At 50.1% G+C, this 14,221-nt stretch overlaps 1 protein-coding gene across 3 annotated transcripts in view; it reads left to right on the plus strand.

Moving 5' to 3' along the window:
* The first annotated feature begins 4,808 nt into the window (after positions 1-4,808).
* Positions 4,809-14,221, plus strand: part of LOC146784312 (protein transport protein Sec24C-like) — a 255,414-nt gene continuing 246,001 nt past the window's right edge. For all 3 annotated transcript variants that reach the window (XM_085635822.1, XM_085635823.1, XM_085635824.1), the window contains exon 1: positions 4,809-4,978. The gene's annotated coding sequence lies outside the window, so the exon portion shown is untranslated. The remainder of the gene's footprint in view (positions 4,979-14,221) is intronic.

Here is a 14,221-nt window from a genome sequence, read left to right on the forward strand (position 1 = left end):
AGAACCTGAAAGCAGAGGGGACAGAGTATGGGTCACTTGCCAGTGACCAGGGGCACGATAGACGAATGCCCACCGATGTCATCTGTTTCAGGCGCGATGAGGTGAAGCTTGACTCCACTGCCACGGAGACCAGGAGGCGTCGAGGACGATCACAGTCTGCAGGTGAGCTGTCCCACGAGGGATGTCAAGTGCTGGGTAGGGGTGGGTGGAATTTGCATAGTCGCGCTACGCAAAGCTCCGCGAAACGGTAAAAAATCTCCACGAGCACGCAAAAGTTCCGCGACCATGCGGAATTGCTTGTTCTGCCCATTCGCAATGCTTTTTTCTTGTTTGCGAACGCTGTGTGCGTGCTCGGGGAGAAATATCTCGCGAACACGCATTTTGAAAGCGCGAACAAGCAAAAGATTCCGCGAAGCCGCAGATCGCAGAATTTTTGGCAATTCCGCGTTCTCCGCGGAACGTGAAATTACCCACATTACGTGAGCGGAACGGAATTTACCACCCAGGCCTAGTGCTGGGGGGGTCGGTGTCTGGATTGAAGACCAACAAGCCTTGGCAACGGCAACCCACGAGGTGAGAGAAAAACAGCTTCGGTGTGGACCAGTAAAGTCCTGTGGACTCCCCAAGCGATGGAGAGTTAGGGCACGTCTGGAGCAACCAGGTAAGCCTGTTGAAAGTCAAAGTACCCTTCTCAGGGACCCACAAGTCGACGGACAAGGGATCGCGAACGGACCTCGAGAGGAATCACTAAATACCAGCCCACGGGTCACTCGAGGAGTGTAGGCCAGTAATCTTCGATGGAATCACTGTTCGGGTTCTGAACTACAAGTAACCTAAAGTCCTGTAGTCAGGGGTCCCTACTTTATACCCAAGGAAAGGGTGGGACAAAATCTGGGGATCCACCTAGGGGAGGGTATGGACAGAGGGGTGGCTACACCCATATCCTTTGTCCAGTTTTGCGCCAGAGCAGGGGCTGGTGGCCCCTGCAACCGGTTTGAGCTGGACTATGCACGGGGACACCAAATGTGCCCCCAGTGCAGACATCAAAACACTCTTGGAGTGCACCCACCCAGCCCCAATACACTAAAGCCTGTCTGGGAGGTGGTTACACCTCCCTGTGACAGGAAACCTATTGTCCAGGCCTCCCCTGCCGGAGTTTCATCCAGCAGCAGGAGGGCAGACCCGTGTCTGTGGCTTGCAGCATCCATTTTGAGATGCCAGGGTCTGTGAAGCTGGTACCGGGTGTACCGGTGAAGTCATGGTTCTCCTTCTAGTAGGGAGGAATCATACCTCCCACACCAGTTCCTGGTGTGGAGGTATGATTCCAAGGTGTTTGACACCAAACACGACATGTTTCCGTGCAGCCATTCCAAAGTTAGCATTTACCACAAGGTTATAATGCACTTAGGAGTATATTGTTTGGCTGCATCACAAACAACCCCGGAATAAAGGTTCCGAAGGCTGCAGAGGGGCTCTGCTCATGCATGGGCACCCTCTCACATAAAACCCAGCACCCTGCCTTCAGGATTGATAAGGCCTGCCATAGGGGTGACAGTTAAGTTTGTATGTGCAGTGATATGGATAGATATAGGGAACCTATATCTGAGTAAGGGGTGCATACACCACCTTACACAGGCTGCTGTAGCAAACCTGTTGTGTCATTTTAAATGGTCTCCCAGGGGTGGCATAATACATGCTGCAGCCCCTGAGAGACCTCTGGGGTATCTATGTCCTGGGTATATAGGATACCATATACTAGGGACTGATAAGGGTACCCCAGAATCCAATCTGTGGTGTACCTAAAGTACATGCAATCAATTTAGAGAGGAAGCAGCTAGGCTGGGGCCCTGGATAGCAGGGTCCCAACCAGACTAAAGTTGAAAAATAGTGAAACATCAGCAAAAAGTGGGGGATACCATAAGAAGCAGATCCTACTCTCCTACAATCGTATTAGGTATTTATTTTGTGTAATGAGTTAACATGTTTTGTTTATATTGATACTTTTCTCAAATGTGTTGGCAACTGGCGTAGTACTCATTATTAATGCTGCTATTCCAAACTCTCTATTGTTCTGAGGCACACTGATAATTAGCCTGAATAGTGCTGTTGATGGCTTGACTGCAGTCATTTAAAAGCTCCTTCTATTATGATTTAGGGCCTGCTCCCAGCAGGTATTCACACCACTCTTTATCATCATATGCAGCTGTTAATCTGCATATATGGGAAGCCAGGGCTTTAAGTGGGCAGGGTCTCACCGGTGCTGAGCACGGGCAGTTTTTTAAAGGGGGCCTAAATAACGGGTCTCTATCGGGCTCTGTTTTGTGCCCTGGCACAGGCGGTCCGTTTTATCCCGGACTGCAGTGACAGCAGGCACATCAATGTGCGCGTGCTCACACTGCTCACTTGTCAGTAGTGGGGAAGTTGCGGCATGACGTCATGCCAAGTGAGCGTTGTAGGGAAAGGGAGATCCTTTAAAGAGTCATTTTCTCTCTGGATTTCCCTTCTCTTTTTGAAACTCAGGAACAGCTACATTGTCGTGGTGTCACCAGGTCTGTAAGTGGAAGCTTATTCAATATACTATACAAGCCATAGTTGCCGCCTATTTATCTTATGCAACTAAGAACCATTGACAAAGCCAATAGTCTGACTTGTTTGTTGTAGGTATGATGTTACTTGTTGTATCATATCTGGATGCAACCCACTGGGGCTCTTATGGAACTTGAGTCGTCGCAAGCATATGGGCTGCATTTACCAGAATGCCATGCTTGGCAACACCCACTGGGGCGGGACTCTGTAACCTATTAAATTAATGCTCTGTTCAGCTATTGAGGAGATCGACCTTGGTTCATCCCCTGACCGTCACCTACCCAGCGGGACTTTGGGCGCATTTTTTTCTCCCCGTCTCCCTGTCTCGCCCACCCTCCCTTTATCATATTTCTGTAACTTTGCTTTTTCCTTGTCTCCTATCTATCTATCTGTTCACATTTAGCACTCTTTCTTTCTTTGTCTTACTTCCTTTGCTCCTATCCCCTCTCACCTAAATCTTTACCCTTGCCCGCTACACTGCCTAGCCCCCTGTCCTTTTGTGCCCTTTGACCAAGCACTCCTTCTCCCCTTGTTGGGGAAAGATCCAATATTTATACTCTGGAGTCTCAGCGAACCCACTGAGAGAGTCCACAGCGCCTAGGGAGCCACTCACAGTTGAGGTATGGTATGGCATCCCTTGCCAAAGCACTCCCTCTCCCCTTTTTGGGGAAGGATCCAGTATGTAGGCCTTGGAGTCTCAGAGACCCCTCTGAGAGAGTCCACTGCGTATAGGGCACCTCTCGCAACAGAGATGGGGAAATGATACCACTTCCCCGAGGAACACAGCTTACTGGACTTTGGACGCAGCTTTGACTCGTCTACCGGTTTGTGTCCCCGTTGCCCTCCCCTCCTCTTTCATGCTGTGTCTCCCACCCGCCCCTCCTCTTTCCCTCCTCCATTCTCTGTCTACTTCTCCTGCTCCTACCCCCCTCCCCTGAATCTCTCCCCTTGCTTGCTTTTTCCCTTACGTATATGTCCTTCTGGTTTGTTGCAACCTTACTTGTCACTATCTTGCCAGGCTCCAATAACTGTGTAACCTTTGTAACGATGTAACCTGCAATTATGGTCTGATACTCAGGTAAAGCGCTCTGATACCTCCGGGTCTAGCCAGCGCTATATAAAACTTTTAAAGTAAATTAAAAAAGTGTTCCGATACACATTGCTGCCTAGGTTATCTCTTTCTAGCCAGTGATCAAGAGCTACAGCTCGAAACGCGTTTGGCAATAAGAATGGAGGAAGAGCAAGGTTACGCTGAGGCTGCCACTGCCGGAGGTGTTTGAGCGGTAACCCCCCCAGGTGTGACCTTCTTCTGGGGGCACCCTTGGTTTTTTGATATATATATATATATATATATATATATATATACATACATACATACACACACACCGTTCCAGTGACGGTAAATGTGACTAAATAACACAATATTTTGAACGTTTACCTGCAAACTGTACTGATTCACGCATTCATTACTACACTGCAAAAGTGTTACTACCTCAGTAGGGAATAGCTGACTTAAGAAAACACTGCTTTATGCCTCACATAAATGCATTCTAGAATCACTTTACCGAAGAAACCCTTTCACAAGTCCTAGTTTGTGTGAATTCATTTCAATGCACAGATGTAAACCCCTTTTGTTCTGATTATGTCTAAATACCTTTGTTTATAACAATAGCAGTTAAAAAAAATAGCATGGCAACCATACATTCAGTTCCGCTGTCTGCAATTTATTTCCGTTGTTGAGGGAGGGTCAGATGAACCACTTGAGGTCCAGTATATACATCATTATGGATAAAAGCAGCGCTCGACACGGTGTTTTACACACAGATATATGTGTGTGTGGTCTGCTATGCCTTGCAATGCATATATAATGGCACGCCAAGGGGCCTGTGTTTGAGAGAGACCTCCGAGAAGACCGTATGTATTCATATACGTAGTATTAAGGGCGTACTACACGGATACAAAAGCAATGAATAAACCCACGCCTAAAATCACACGCACTAATGAAGCTTTTACATTTGTGTACACGATCACCACTTAACCGGTGCATGGGGCACCGGTAACAATCCCCCACCCCCCTCGTTTCCAATTCCAGCGGATTTAGGTGCTCTCGTCCGTATTTTTGTCCGCCTCGCATCCTCTTAAAGCCTCCTCGCCTTTAATGGGGGAGGGACCTGCAGAGGCAGCGCTCGCAGCTGCTGCTATAAGAGGCGGGGAGGGCTGTGTGTGTCCCTGAGAGATGCTCGCTCTGTGTGCAGCGGGCAGGAGACGAGACTCGGTTCCCTCTGACAGGCATGGGAGGGAAGGATCTGTGATCATCAGAGCCTAGCCCCTTCACCCGCCCCAAAGCCCTACGTCCCCACACACCCACCTTATCTGCCAGCCCGAGGCACAGGTAAGGATTAAGGTGCATTGTTACGGATGGGGGAGCCCGAGGGACAGGTAAGGATTAAGGTGCATTGTTACGGATGGGGGTGGGTCTCAAAGGATGCTGCTGGTGAAGGCTGAGGTGCATTGGCAGAGCGGGGTTTGTGCCAGTGCTACCGTCTGAATCCTTGTTGTTTCAGGTCAGGGGGCACTGCCTTTAAATCAGGATTCATGTGTTGTGGCCGAGCTCTGCGGGTTCTTGACCCAGAGCATCGGGGTAATTCGGGTCAGGAATGAGAGGCAGTGCAGAGCCATGCCTGGGCCGTAGTGTAGGAATATGAGCCGGGCTTCAGGTGGTGGTAGTGGGGTATCAGCAGGCGTCTGCTGGGCTCCAGCATTGGTAACTCAGGGATGCTTCAGGCTAGGACTGAGGTTCATTGGAAGAGCCGCGTTGGCCTTAGTTGTGAAACAGGAGGGAGGGGTTTACTTTAAGATGACCATGCACTGACAGAACTAAATGGGGTCTCTTTAGAGACAACAAGGACCAGTGCCGATCAGGATGGAGGTGCATCTGTAGAGCTGTAGGTGGGCCCCAGTACAGCAGGGAGAACGGCGGTTCAGGGTTGAGGTGCTGTTTACGAGTTATGTCAACCGTATGGTCATTTCAGACATGAAGTGCATTGATGTCGATATGTGGGGCTCTTGGCGCTGCATGATGAATGCATTGGTAGACCTGTTTGTAGACTACCATGTGCTTCTGGAGGTCAGGGTTGGTGTGCATTGACAGAGCTCTCCATGGTTTTTATGAACGGATTAGCAGGGGTAGTCGTGCAGTTCTGGGCTGGTGTGCAAAGGCAGAGCTGTGTGTGATTCTTGTACTACAACAGCATGGTCTAACGCGGGTCAGGTCTTAGGTACATTGTCAGAGCTGTGTATGGTTCATGTGGCCGGAAGTGCCTGTGCACTACTACAGATAAGGGTTGCGGTGTCTTGGCAGAGCAGTGCATGGTTCTTGTGGCTGGAAGTGCATGTGCACTACTCTAGGTAAGGGTTGATGTGGCTTGGCAGAGCAGTGCATGGTTCATGTGGCTGGAAGTCCATGTGCACTACTCTGGGTAAGGGTTGACGTGTCTTGGCAGAGCGGTGAATGGTTCTTGTGGCCAGAAGTGCATGTGCACTACTGCAGGTAAGGGTTGATGCGTCTTAGAAGAGCAGTGCATGGTTCTTGTGGCCAGAAGTGCTTGTGCACTACCGCAGGTAAGGATAGATGTGTCTTGACAGAGCAGTGCATGGTTCTTGTGGCTGGAAGTGCTTGTGCACTACTGCAGGTAAGGGTTGATGTGGCTTGGCAGAGCAGTGCATGGTTCTTGTGTCCGGTAGTGCACATACAGTACTGCGGATAAGGGTTGAGGTGTCTTGGCAGAGCAGTGTATGGTTCATCTGGCCGGAAGTGCATGTGCAGTACTACAGGTAAGGTTTGATGTGTCTTGGCAGAGCAGTGCATGGTTCTTGTGGCCGAAGTGCATGAGCACTACTCTAGGTAAGGGTTGATGTGTCTTGGCAGAGCAGTGTATGGTTCTTCTGGCCGGAAGTGCATGTGCAGTACCGCAGGTAAGGATAGATGTGTCTTAGCAGTGCATGGTTCTTGTGGCTGGAAGTGCATGTGCACTACTCTAGGTAAGGGTTGATGTGGCTTGGCAGGGCAGTGCATGGTTCATGTGGCTGGAAGTGCATATGCACTACTCTGGGTAAGGGTTGACGTGTCTTGGCAGAGCGGTGAATGGTTCTTGTGGCCAGAAGTGCATGTGCACTACTGCAGGTAAGGGTTGATGCGTCTTGGAAGAGCAGTGCATGGTTCTTGTGGCCAGAAGTGCTTGTGCACTACCGCAGGTAAGGATAGATGTGTCTTGGCAGAGCAGTGCATGGTTCTCGTGGCTGGAAGTGCTTGTGCACTACTGCAGGTAAGGGTTGATGTGGCTTCGCAGAGCAGTGCATGGTTCTTGTGGCCGGTAGTGCACATGCAGTTCTGCGGATAAGGGTTGAGGTGTCTTGACAGAGCAGTGTATGGTTCTTCTGGCCGGAAGTGCATGTGCAGTACTACAGGTAAGGTTTGATGTGTCTTGGCAGAGCAGTGCATGGTTCTTGTGGCCGAAGTGCATGAGCACTACTCTAGGTAAGGGTTGATGTGTCTTGGCAGAGCAGTGTATGGTTCTTCTGGCCGGAAGTGCATGTGCAGTACTACAGGTAAGGTTTGATGTGTCTTGGCAGAGCAGTGCATGGTTCTTGTGGCCGAAGTGCATGAGCACTACTCTAGGTAAGGGTTGATGTGTCTTGGCAGAGCAGTGTATGGTTCTTCTGGCCGGAAGTGCATGTGCAGTACTACAGGTAAGGTTTTATGTGTCTTGGCAGAGCAGTGCATGGTTCTTGTGGCCGAAGTGCATGAGCACTACTCTAGGTAAGGGTTGATGTGTCTTGGCAGAGCAGTGCATGGTTCTTGTGGCCGGAAGTGCATGTGCAGTACTACAGGTAGGGGTTGATGTGTACTTCTGCAGGTATGAGTTGATGTGCCCTACGGAAGGTAAGGGTTGATGTGCACTACTGCACATAAGGGTTGATGTGTCTTGACAGAGCAGTGCATGGTTCTTTTGGCCAGAAGTGCATGTGCACTACTCTAGGTAAGGGTTGATGTGTCTTGGCAGAGCAGTGCATGGTTCTTGTGGCTGGAAGTGCTTGTGCACTACTGCAGGTAAGGTTTGATGTGGCTTGGCAGAGCAGTGCATGGTTCTTGTGGCAGGAAGTGCATGTGCACTACTCTAGGTAAGGGTTGATGTGTCTTGGCAGAGCAGTGCATGGTTCTTGTGGCCGGAAGTGCATGTGCAGTACTACAGGTAAGGTTTGATGTGTCTTGGCAGAGCAGTGCATAGTTCTTGTGGCCGGAAGTGCACAAGCACTACTGCAGGTAAGGGTTGATGTGTTTTGGCAGAGCAGTGCATGGTTCTTGTGGCTGGAAGTGCTTGTGCACTACTGTAGGTAAGGATAGATGTGTCTTGGCAGAGCAGTGCATGGTTCTTGTGGCTGGAAGTGCTTGTGCACTACTGCAGGTAAGGTTTGATGTGGCTTGGCAGAGCAGTGCATGGTTCTTGTGGCCGAAGTGCATGAGCACTACTCTAGGTAAGGGTTGATGTGTCTTGGCAGAGCAGTGCATGGTTCTTGTGGCTGGAAGTGCACGTGCCTTATTGCAGGTAGGGGTTGATGTGTACTTCTGCAGGTAAGTGTTGATGTGCACTACGGAAGGTAAGGGTTGATGTGCACTACTGTACATAAGGGTTGATGTGTCTTGGCAGAGCAGTGCATGGTTCTTGTGGCCGAAGTGCATGTGCACTACTCTAGGTAAGGGTTGATGTGTCTTGGCAGAGCAGTGCATGGTTCTTGTGGTTGGAAGTGCACGTGCATTATTGCAGGTAGGGGTTGATGTGTACTTCTGCAGGTAAGGGTTGATGTGCACTACGGAAGGTAAGGGTTGATGTGCACTACTGCACATAAGGGTTGATGTGTCTTGGCAGAGCAGTGCATGGTTCTTGTGGCCGGAAGTGCACAAGCACTACTGCAGATGAGGGTTGATGTGTTTTGGCAGAGCAGTGCATGGTTCTTGTGGCTGGAAGTGCTTGTGCACTACTGTAGGTAAGGATAGATGTGTCTTGGCAGAGCAGTGCATGGTTCTTGTGGCTGGAAGTGCTTGTGCACTACTGCAGGTAAGGTTTGATGTGGCTTGGCAGAGCAGTGCATGGTTCTTGTGGCCGGTAGTGCACATGCAGTACTGCGGATAAGGGTTGAGGTGTCTTGGCAGAGCAGTGTATGGTTCTTCTGGCCGGAAGAGCATGTGCAGTACTACAGGTAAGGTTTTATGTGTCTTGGCAGAGCAGTGCATGGTTCTTGTGGCCGAAGTGCATGAGCACTACTCTAGGTAAGGGTTGATGTGTCTTGGCAGAGCAGTGCATGGTTCTTGTGGCTGGAAGTGCACGTGCCTTATTGCAGGTAGGGGTTGATGTGTACTTCTGCAGGTAAGTGTTGATGTGCACTACGGAAGGTAAGGGTTGATGTGCACTACTGTACATAAGGGTTGATGTGTCTTGGCAGAGCAGTGCATGGTTCTTGTGGCCGAAGTGCATGTGCACTACTCTAGGTAAGGGTTGATGTGTCTTGGCAGAGCAGTACATGGTTCTTGTGGTTGGAAGTGCACGTGCATTATTGCAGGTAGGGGTTGATGTGTACTTCTGCAGGTAAGGGTTGATGTGCACTACGGAAGGTAAGGGTTGATGTGCACTACTGCACATAAGGGTTGATGTGTCTTGGCAGAGCAGTGCATGGTTCTTGTGGCCGAAGTGCATGAGCACTACTCTAGGTAAGGGTTGATGTGTCTTGGCAGAGCAGTGCATGGTTCTTGAGGTTGGAAGTGCACGTGCATTATTGCAGGTAGGGGTTGATGTGTACTTCTGCAGGTAAGGGTTGATGCGTCTTGGAAAAGCAGTGCATGGTTCTTGTGGCCAGAAGTGCTTGTGCACTACCGCAGGTAAGGATAGATGTGTCTTGGCAGAGCAGTGCATGGTTCTTGTGGCTGGAAGTGCTTGTGCACTACTGCAGGTAAGGGTTGATGTGGCTTCGCAGAGCAGTGCATGGTTCTTGTGGCCGGTAGTGCACATGCAGTACTGCGGATAAGGGTTGAGGTGTCTTGGCAGAGCAGTGTATGGTTCTTCTGGCCGGAAGTGCATGTGCAGTACTACAGGTAAGGTTTGATGTGTCTTGGCAGAGCAGTGCATGGTTCTTGTGGCCGAAGTGCATGAGCACTACTCTAGGTAAGGGTTGATGTGTCTTGGCAGAGCAGTGTATGGTTCTTCTGGCCGGAAGTGCATGTGCAGTACTACAGGTAAGGTTTGATGTGTCTTGGCAGAGCAGTGCATGGTTCTTGTGGCCGAAGTGCATGAGCACTACTCTAGGTAAGGGTTGATGTGTCTTGGCAGAGCAGTGTATGGTTCTTCTGGCTGGAAGTGCATGTGCAGTACTACAGGTAAGGTTTTATGTGTCTTGGCAGAGCAGTGCATGGTTCTTGTGGCCGAAGTGCATGAGCACTACTCTAGGTAAGGGTTGATGTGTCTTGGCAGAGCAGTGCATGGTTCTTGTGGCCGGAAGTGCATGTGCAGTACTACAGGTAGGGGTTGATGTGTACTTCTGCAGGTATGGGTTGATGTGCCCTACGGAAGGTAAGGGTTGATGTGCACTACTGCACATAAGGGTTGATGTGTTTTGACAGAGCAGTGCATGTTTTTTTTGGCCAGAAGTGCATGTGCTCTACTCTAGGTAAGGGTTGATGTGTCTTGGCAGAGCAGCGCATGGTTCTTGTGGCCGGAAGTGCATGTGCAGTACTACAGGTAAGGTTTGATGTGTCTTGGCAGAGTAGTGCATGGTTCTTGTGGCAGGAAGTGCATGTGCACTACTCTAGGTAAGGGTTAATGTGTCTTGGCAGAGCAGTGCATGGTTCTTGTGGCCGGAAGTGCATGTGCAGTACTACAGGTAAGGTTTGATGTGTCTTGGCAGAGCAGTGCATAGTTCTTGTGGCCGGAAGTGCACAAGCACTACTGCAGGTAAGGGTTGATGTGTTTTGGCAGAGCAGTGCATGGTTCTTGTGGCTGGAAGTGCTTGTGCACTACTGCAGGTAAGGATAGATGTGTCTTGGCAGAGCAGTGCATGGTTCTTGTGGCTGGAAGTGCTTGTGCACTACTGCAGGTAAGGTTTGATGTGGCTTGGCAGAGCAGTGCATGGTTCTTGTGGCCGGTAGTGCACATGCAGTACTGCGGATATGGGTTGAGGTGTCTTGGCAGAGCAGTATATGGTTCTTCTGGCCGGAAGAGCATGTGCAGTACTACAGGTAAGGTTTTATGTGTCTTGCCAGAGCAGTGCATGGTTCTTGTGGCCGAAGTGCATGAGCACTACTCTAGGTAAGGGTTGATGTGTCTTGGCAGAGCAGTGCATGGTTCTTGTGGCTGGAAGTGCACGTGCCTTATTGCAGGTAGGGGTTGATGTGTACTTCTGCAGGTAAGTGTTGATGTGCACTACGGAAGGTAAGGGTTGATGTGCACTACTGCACATAAGGGTTGATGTGTCTTGGCAGAGCAGTGCATGGTTCTTGTGGCCGAAGTGCATGTGCACTACTCTAGGTAAGGGTTGATGTGTCTTGGCAGAGCAGTGCATGGTTCTTGTGGTTGGAAGTGCACGTGCATTATTGCAGGTAGGGGTTGATGTGTACTTCTGCAGGTAAGGGTTGATGTGCACTACGGAAGGTAAGGGTTGATGTGCACTACTGCACATAAGGGTTGATGTGTCTTGGCAGAGCAGTGCATGGTTCTTGTGGCCGAAGTGCATGAGCACTACTCTAGGTAAGGGTTGATGTGTCTTGGTAGAGCAGTGCATGGTTCTTGTGGTTGGAAGTGCACGTGCATTATTGCAGGTAGGGGTTGATGTGTACTTCTGCAGGTAAGGGTTGATGCGTCTTGGAAGAGCAGTGCATGGTTCTTGTGGCCAGAAGTGCTTGTGCACTACCGCAGGTATGGATAGATGTGTCTTGGCAGAGCAGTGCATGGTTCTTGTGGCTGGAAGTGCTTGTGCACTACTGCAGGTAAGGGTTGATGTGGCTTGGCAGAGCAGTGCATGGTTCTTGTGGCCGGTAGTGCACATGCAGTACTGCGGATAAGGGTTGAGGTGTCTTGGCAGAGCAGTGTATGGTTCTTCTGGCCGGAAGTGCATGTGCAGTACTACAGGTAAGGTTTGATGTGTCTTGGCAGAGCAGTGCATGGTTCTTGTGGCCGAAGTGCATGAGCACTACTCTAGGTAAGGGTTGATGTGTCTTGGCAGAGCAGTGTATGGTTCTTCTGGCCGGAAGTGCATGTGCAGTACTACAGGTAAGGTTTGATGTGTCTTGGCAGAGCAGTGCATGGTTCTTGTGGCCGAAGTGCATGAGCACTACTCTAGGTAAGGGTTGATGTGTCTTGGCAGAGCAGTGCATGGTCCTTGTGGTTGGAAGTGCATGTGCACTACTCTAGGTAAGGGTTGATGTGTCTTGGCAGAGCAGTGTATGGTTCTTCTGGCCGGAAGTGCATGTGCAGTACTACAGGTAAGGTTTTATGTGTCTTGGCAGAGTAGTGCATGGTTCTTGTGGCCGAAGTGCATGAGCACTACTCTAGGTAAGGGTTGATGTGTCTTGGCAGAGCAGTGCACGGTTCTTGTGGCCGGAAGTGCATGTGCAGTACTACAGGTAGGGGTTGATGTGTACTTCTGCAGGTATGGGTTGATGTGCCCTACGGAAGGTAAGGGTTGATGTGCACTACTGCACATAAGGATTGATGTGTCTTGACAGAGCAGTGCATGGTTCTTGTGGCCAGAAGTGCATGTGCACTACTCTAGGTAAGGGTTGATGTGTCTTGGCAGAGCAGTGCATGGTTCTTGTGGCCGGAAGTGCATGTGCAGTACTACAGGTAAGGTTTGATGTGTCTTGGCAGAGTAGTGCATGGTTCTTGTGGCAGGAAGTGCATGTGCACTACTCTAGGTAAGGGTTGATGTGTCTTGGCAGAGCAGTGCATGGTTCTTGTGGCCGAAAGCGCATGTGCAGTACTACAGGTAAGGTTTGATGTGTCTTGGCAGAGCAGTGCATAGTTCTTGTGGCCGGAAGTGCACAAGCACTACTGCAGGTAAGGGTTGATGTGTTTTGGCAGAGCAGTGCATGGTTCTTGTGGCTGGAAGTGCTTGTGCACTACTGCAGGTAAGGATAGATGTGTCTTGGCAGAGCAGTGCATGGTTGTTGTGGCTGGAAGTGCTTGTGCACTACTGCAGGTAAGGTTTGATGTGGCTTGGCAGAGCAGTGCATGGTTCTTGTGGCCGGTAGTGCACATGCAGTACTGCGGATAAGGGTTGAGGTGTCTTGGCAGAGCAGTGTATGGTTCTTCTGGCCGGAAGAGCATGTGCAGTACTATAGGTAAGGTTTTATGTGTCTTGGCAGAGCAGTGCATGGTTCTTGTGGCCGAAGTGCATGAGCACTACTCTAGGTAAGGGTTGATGTGTCTTGGCAGAGCAGTGCATGGTTCTTGTGGCTGGAAGTGCACGTGCCTTATTGCAGGTAGGGGTTGATGTGTACTTCTGCAGGTAAGTGTTGATGTGCACTACGGAAGGTAAGGGTTGATGTGCACTACTGCACATAAGGGTTGATGTGTCTTGGCAGTGCAGTGCATGGTTCTTGTGGCCGAAGTGCATGTGCACTACTCTAGGTAAGGGTTGATGTGTCTTGGCAGAGCAGTGCATGGTTCTTGTGGTTGGAAGTGCACATGCATTATTGCAGGTAGGGGTTGATGTGTACTTCTGCAGGTAAGGGTTGATGTGTACTACGGAAGGTAAGGGTTGATGTGCACTACTGCACATAAGGGTTGATGTGTCTTGGCAGAGCAGTGCATGGTTCTTGTGGCCAGAAGTGCATGTGCACTACTCTAGGTAAGGGTTGATGTGTTTTGGCAGAGCAGTGCATGGTTCTTGTGGCCGGAAGTGCACAAGCACTACTGCAGGTAAGGGTTGATGTGTCTTGGCAGAGCAGTGCATGGTTCTTGTGGCTGGAAGTGCTTGTGTACTACTGCAGGTAAGGGTTGATGTGGCTTGGCAGAGCAGTGCATGGTTCTTGTGGCCGGTAGTGCACATGCAGTACTGCGGATAAGGGTTGAGGTGTCTTGGCAGAGCAGTGTATGGTTCTTCTGGCCGGAAGTGCATGTGCAGTACTACAGGTAAGGTTTGATGTGTCTTGGCAGAGCAGTGCATGGTTCTTGTGGCCGAAGTGCATGAGCACTACTCTAGGTAAGGGTTGATGTGTCTTGGCAGAGCAGTGCATGGTCCTTGTGGTTGGAAGTGCATGTGCACTACTCTAGGTAAGGGTTGATGTGTCTTGGCAGAGCAGTGTATGGTTCTTCTGGCCGGAAGTGCATGTGCAGTACTACAGGTAAGGTTTTATGTGTCTTGGCAGAGTAGTGCATGGTTCTTGTGGCCGAAGTGCATGTGCACTACTCTAGGTAAGGGTTGATGTGTCTTGGCAGAACAGTGCATGGTTCTTGTGGCTGGAAGTGCACAAGCACTACTGCAGGTAAGAGTTGATGTTTCTTGGCAGAGCAGTGCATGGTTCTTGTGACAGGAAGTGCATGTGCACTACTGCAGGTAAGGGTTGATGTGTCTTGGCAGAGCAGTG

The sequence above is a fragment of the Triturus cristatus genome, chromosome 11, assembly GCF_964204655.1.
Source record: "Triturus cristatus chromosome 11, aTriCri1.1, whole genome shotgun sequence".
NCBI classification, from domain to species: Eukaryota; Metazoa; Chordata; class Amphibia; order Caudata; family Salamandridae; genus Triturus; species Triturus cristatus.